The following is a 5,972-nucleotide window of genomic DNA, read 5'->3' as shown; positions in this document are numbered from 1 at the left end:
TATGTAAAAATTGCTTGTATTGTTTGTTAACTATTTTTTACAAATCTAATCCTTGTCTATTTTACAGTATAAAACACACAATGGACGTTAAGGATAGACAACCGAATATTTTAGAAGACCTACCCGGGGAAATGATTGATGAAATCTTGTCTAGAGTCGGTCAGAATTCATTGGCACAATTATTTACGGCGAAATTATTTGTCGAACATTTGAAAGACGTTCCAAGCATGCCTTAGTTTATAAAAGGCTTTCTTTTGAAAGATGGGATATATCACATTGGGGAGACTTTAAGTTACGCCGTGTTTTCTTTAAGGCATTAAATGCGGGAAACCCAAATGCAATTTTACGCTACGGGTTAAGAACCTATTTTGACTCAACATATCCCAACATAGGACTTCTGAAAGGACCCGTTCATATATATTATAAATGATTCACAATAGTTGATTACATTGCGAGGTATTTGACCTCTATATGATACATTTTACAAACATTGCATTCGTTTTTAAAAGACAAACTTTCTTTACATCGAAAATTGACAGGCATGCATACCATTTCATAATATCCACTATCCAACTATAAATTGATTTAATAATAATATTTGATGAACTCAATGACTCGAATGCAACGTTCTTTGAAATATGCTATGAAAGACTCCAAGTAATATCTTTAAAATGAGCAAATGCACAGCAGAAGATTTCTTTAACACCTGAGAATAAACATGCTTTAAAGTGTCAACCAAAAGGTTGGTGAGTTCATTAGTTTATCATAATCATTTATTTCCATCATTTTAATAGACCACAAGAATTTCATTTCCAGTTCTCATAAATATACGTCCCATGCATAGAGACAAAAATAATCATTCATATGGTGAACACCTGGTAACCGACATTAACTAGATACATATAAGAATATCCCCTATCATTCTGGGATCCTCCTTCGGACATGATATAAATTTCGAAGTACTAAAGCATCCGGTACTTTGGATGGGGTTTGTTAGGCCCAATAGATCTATCTTTAGGATTCGTGTCAATTAGGGTGTATGTTCCCTAATTCTTAGATTACCAGACTTTAATAAAAAGGGGCATATTTGATTTCGATAATTCAACCATAGAATGTAGTTTCAATTACTTGTGTCTATTTCGTCAAACATTTATAAAAGCGCATGTATTCTCAGTTCCAAAAATATAAAGGGTAAAAAGGCAAATGAAACTCACGCATATAAATATTGTAAAACAGTTAATAAAGCATTTGCATGTATTCTCAGCCCAAAAATGTAAAGAGTAAAAAGGGCAAATGAAACTCACCATACTGTATTTCGTAGTAAAAATACATATAACGTCATTGAACAAATGCAAGGTTGGCATCGGATTCACGAACCTAAATTAATTATATATATTTATGTGTTGGTCAATATTTGTCTAACAAATTAGGTCAAGTCATAGTGTACCACTATCCTAATGCTCGAGACTAATATGCAAAAGTCAACAAAAGTAAATTTGACTCAAAATAATTTCCAAAAATCTATACATGATTAATATATAGTTTAAATATCGTCATTTTATATTTTTAAATATTTTTAAAAGATTTATTAGAGTAAATAATATAATTTATTTATTAATAAATAAAATTTTATATTAAATTTATATAATAAAATATACTTTTATATATATTAAGTAATAAAATTTATAGGGTTCATTTAATATCATAAAGATAATATGATATGTATTATTAAAGTAAGTTATTACACGTAGTAAAATATGTTTGTATCACATATTTATTTGATAAAATAATATCTATAATGATAGTAAGTAAAAGTGGTATTATTTTTTAATAATAATAATTATTATTATAAAAATGTCAATATTTATAATTACTAAGATGACATCATGATAAAACGATAATTCTAATTATGATAACTTTAATATTTACGATAATTTTTAATATTATCTTTAAAATAATAATTCTATTTAAAATAATAATAATAATAATGATATTTTAGAGTAACAATGACATTTCTATTAAAATGATATTTTTTGTTAAAATGATAGTTTTAATACAAACGATACTTTTAATAATAATAGTAATGATAAAAATAATAAGAATGATAATTTTATCTAAATCAATATCTTATAATATTTTAATTTCATAATGATACTCTTACTCATTATTTCCTAATCGTTTCGTTTAATAGCTTTTAATCGTCTTTTATATCGTGTTCATAATAATGATAATAATAGTAATCAAAATAATTAGGTGTTACAAATATTTGTTTTAATTACACTAATATTAATAATGATAGTTACTATAACATTATTAACGATAATACTAATAATTATCTGAATGATAAATATAGTAATAATAATAATAACAATAACAATAACCATTTTTAAATAATGATATACATATTAATAATGATAATAATAATAATAATAATAATAATAATAATAATAATAATAATAATAATAATAATAATAATAATAATAATAATAATAATAATAATAATACTAATAATAATAATAATAATAATAATAATAATAATAATAATAATAATAATAATAATAATAATAATAATAATAATAATTGGATAATAATAATAATACTAATTATAACTTTAACGATAATAACGATAGTAATAATAATAAAAAATAACAATTTTTAATGATAAATCCCTTTTATTGATAAAGATAATAATAATGATAATAATAAGATAAAACTAGAACGACGATAAAAACGACGATAATAATAATCATTTTTAATAAAAATATCAAAAATTCAATTGATTATAACTTCTAATCCGTTCATCGAAATCATTCGATATCGAAAGGAAAAGTTCTTAATTTTTCGCTAGCTTTCCAAGGACATGCATATCTTATACCTTATCTCAACCGTAAGTGTAACTAATTTAAGATTCAACCTAACCTGTCTAAGGGCAATATCAAAAGTACAAGCATGCATAATCCTAAATACTCGAGCACTAGTCAGGGATACACTATTAGTATGTAAAAGTTAAATTATGAGTACTCACGTATCAATATTGAGATTCAATATTGCAGGAAAGGTACGTAGACGCAACGGAAATGATAAACACTATATTGACCTCACGAGCATACCCATGAACCATACTCAATCACCTCCATAGCTATAACCCATAATTTCCTTAATCCTATCCTACTCGAAAAACAATTTCGAAATCACTCGGACAGCACTCCTTCGTAATATTTTATGTATACTAATAATATCTTGAAATAATACGGAATAAATATATATATGTAAATCGATTGAGAGAGTTTAGAGAAAAATATTTTCAAGTTTCTATGAAATAATGAAACCTATTGAATTCTATTTATAATAGATTTTTGAATTATTAAAGTGAATTATTAAAGTATGAATTATTAAAGTGAATTATTAAAGTATGAATTATTAAAGTGAATTATTAAAGTATGAATTATTAAAGTGAATTATTAAAGTATGAATTATTAAAGTGAATTATTAAAGTATGAATTATTAAAGTGAATTATTAAAGTTAAAGTAAAGTAAAAATAAAGTAAAGGTAAAGTTTAAGTATAGTAAAAGTATAAAACTATGTACGTATAATACGCGTATAAATATATATAATATTAATTTAAATCGTTATATATATTTAATAAAATAAAATATAAATATCGTTATCTTTATCATACTAGTTAAGTAATGAGTTGTCAAAAGTGGTTCTAGATATTTATAAAAGTTATATACGTTTTAATAATAAAGTTCTTTTTAAACTGAAAACGTTTTTGTACGTTTGAAACTAAATAGATCAATCGAGTCTTTATGAGATTCAATCTTCCACTATCCTTTGTCTAGTTCTCAATGATTGACAATTTGTTCTTATTTATAAATCACTTTACCATTTTCCGAATATTGTTAAAATGGAAAGATTTCTCAAATCAACGTGGGCCTTTCAACAGAGACTTGTAATCATAATTCAATATATCTGATAATTCAATCATTTGATCTTATCTTCTAATTCCATTGATAAACATTTTGAAACAGATACAATCATATAAAGTATTTAATCTTATATTTTGTTTACATTTCAAGTTATAATATATATACACGTATACATATATAATCATATTCGTTTAATGGTTCGTGAATCGTTGGAACTTGGTCGAGGTTGAATGAATGTATGAACATAGTTTAAAATTCTTGAAATTTAACTTAACAAATATTGCTTATCGTGTCGGAAACATATAAAGATTAAAGTTTAAATTTGGTTGGAAATTTCCGGGTTGTCACAGCTTCGTGCTTTAGAAAGAGCTTCTAACATGGAACATAAAGAAGCATGTTATGCTTACGGGTTAGTGATGTTCGCTTCTCACCAAAGTGAGAAAAAGAACATCGAATTACAACTTTTAAATAAAACCTTCCCACAAGTGACGGATTCAGTAGTCGGGGTGAGAAATAAGTTTTTAGATTATTACGGGGCTGTTGGGCATTACGTAACCCCCGTCCTTTTGAAAACATTACTACGTGTTGTCTTGTCAACGTCCACAACGGTTACGTTCCACAAGATCAAAGATGGGAGATTGTATTAATAAAACCAGAATGCATGACTTATTTCTGGACTTATGAATTACGTGTCTTTATTGCTTTTGCTGAATGACTTGTGTATTAACTAGAATTGTCTTCACAATTGCCTTGTATCAAAGATATTGTGTGCTATATTTTATGCTATATGTAAAATAACGGTATTGTAAATTTGTAAAATATTGTATATAAGTTTGAATGCGAAATATTATTGTAATCAGTTTTTCATATAGAATTGTAGTAGTTGAATTGTATATTAGCTACTAAGTATGAACTTTACGGGTAGGTACTACCCGAATGGAAAATTATAAAACGCTAATATGAAGAAAAAGCTTTTATAAATAAGTTCATATTATGCTACGAAATACTATTGACTACTCTTAATATTCTATATGATTAACTTAATTTTTTTGGCTATTTTTGAAGGAAATGGCACAGACTACTCGTCAGAACTTGAACATGAGCGAGGAAGACTTCCGTATTTTCCTTGCTGCGAACATAGCCGCAGTGCAGGCTGCAATGCAAAATAACAACAATAACTCTGGTTCTAGCAGTGAAACTAATTTCACAAGAAGTCGTGTAGGATGCTCCTACAAAGAATTCACTGTCTGCAAACCTTTGAAATTCGATGGAACCGAGGGTCCAATCAGATTAAAACGGTGGACTGAAAAGGTTGAATCGGTGTTTGCCATAAGTAAATGTACTGAAGAAGACAAAGTAAAGTACGCTACGCATACCTTCACAGGTACTGCGTTAACATGGTGGAACACCTACCTCGAGCAGGTGGGACAAGATGTTGCTTACGCACTACCGTGGTCAGCATTCAAGCATTTGATGAACGAGCAGTACCATCCCAGAAACGAGGTCAAAAAGCTCAAGGTAGAGCTTAGAGGGTTACAAACACAAGGATTTGATAATACCACGTACGAACGACGATTCACAGAGTTATGCCTATTGTGTCCGGGAGCGTTCGAAGATGAAGAAGATAAAATCGACACATTTGTAAAAGGGTTACCAGAAAGGATTCAAGAAGATGTGAGTTCACACGAGCCCACCTCCATACAAAAAGCAAGTCGAATGGCTCATAACCTCATAAATCAAATTGAGGGAAGAATTAAAGAGCAGGCGGCCGAAGAAGCCAACACGAAACAAGTCAAGAGGAAGTGGGAAGAATACAGTGACAAGAGTCACCAACAAAACAATAGTAACTATAGCTTCAACAACCAACACAGCAATCACAACTACAATCGCCCTATTTTTCGCAACAACAACTATCCTAACAACAACAACAACAACCACAATAACCGTCCTAACAACAATAACAATTGCAACAACAACCAAATCAATAACAACAATGGCAACAACAATCAGAACAATAAATGTTTAAGGTGTGGAGGGTATCA

This window comes from Rutidosis leptorrhynchoides, chromosome 8, assembly GCF_046630445.1.
Source record: "Rutidosis leptorrhynchoides isolate AG116_Rl617_1_P2 chromosome 8, CSIRO_AGI_Rlap_v1, whole genome shotgun sequence".
Lineage (NCBI taxonomy): Eukaryota > Viridiplantae > Streptophyta > Magnoliopsida > Asterales > Asteraceae > Rutidosis > Rutidosis leptorrhynchoides.
Note: the sequence above shows the minus strand (reverse complement) of the source record.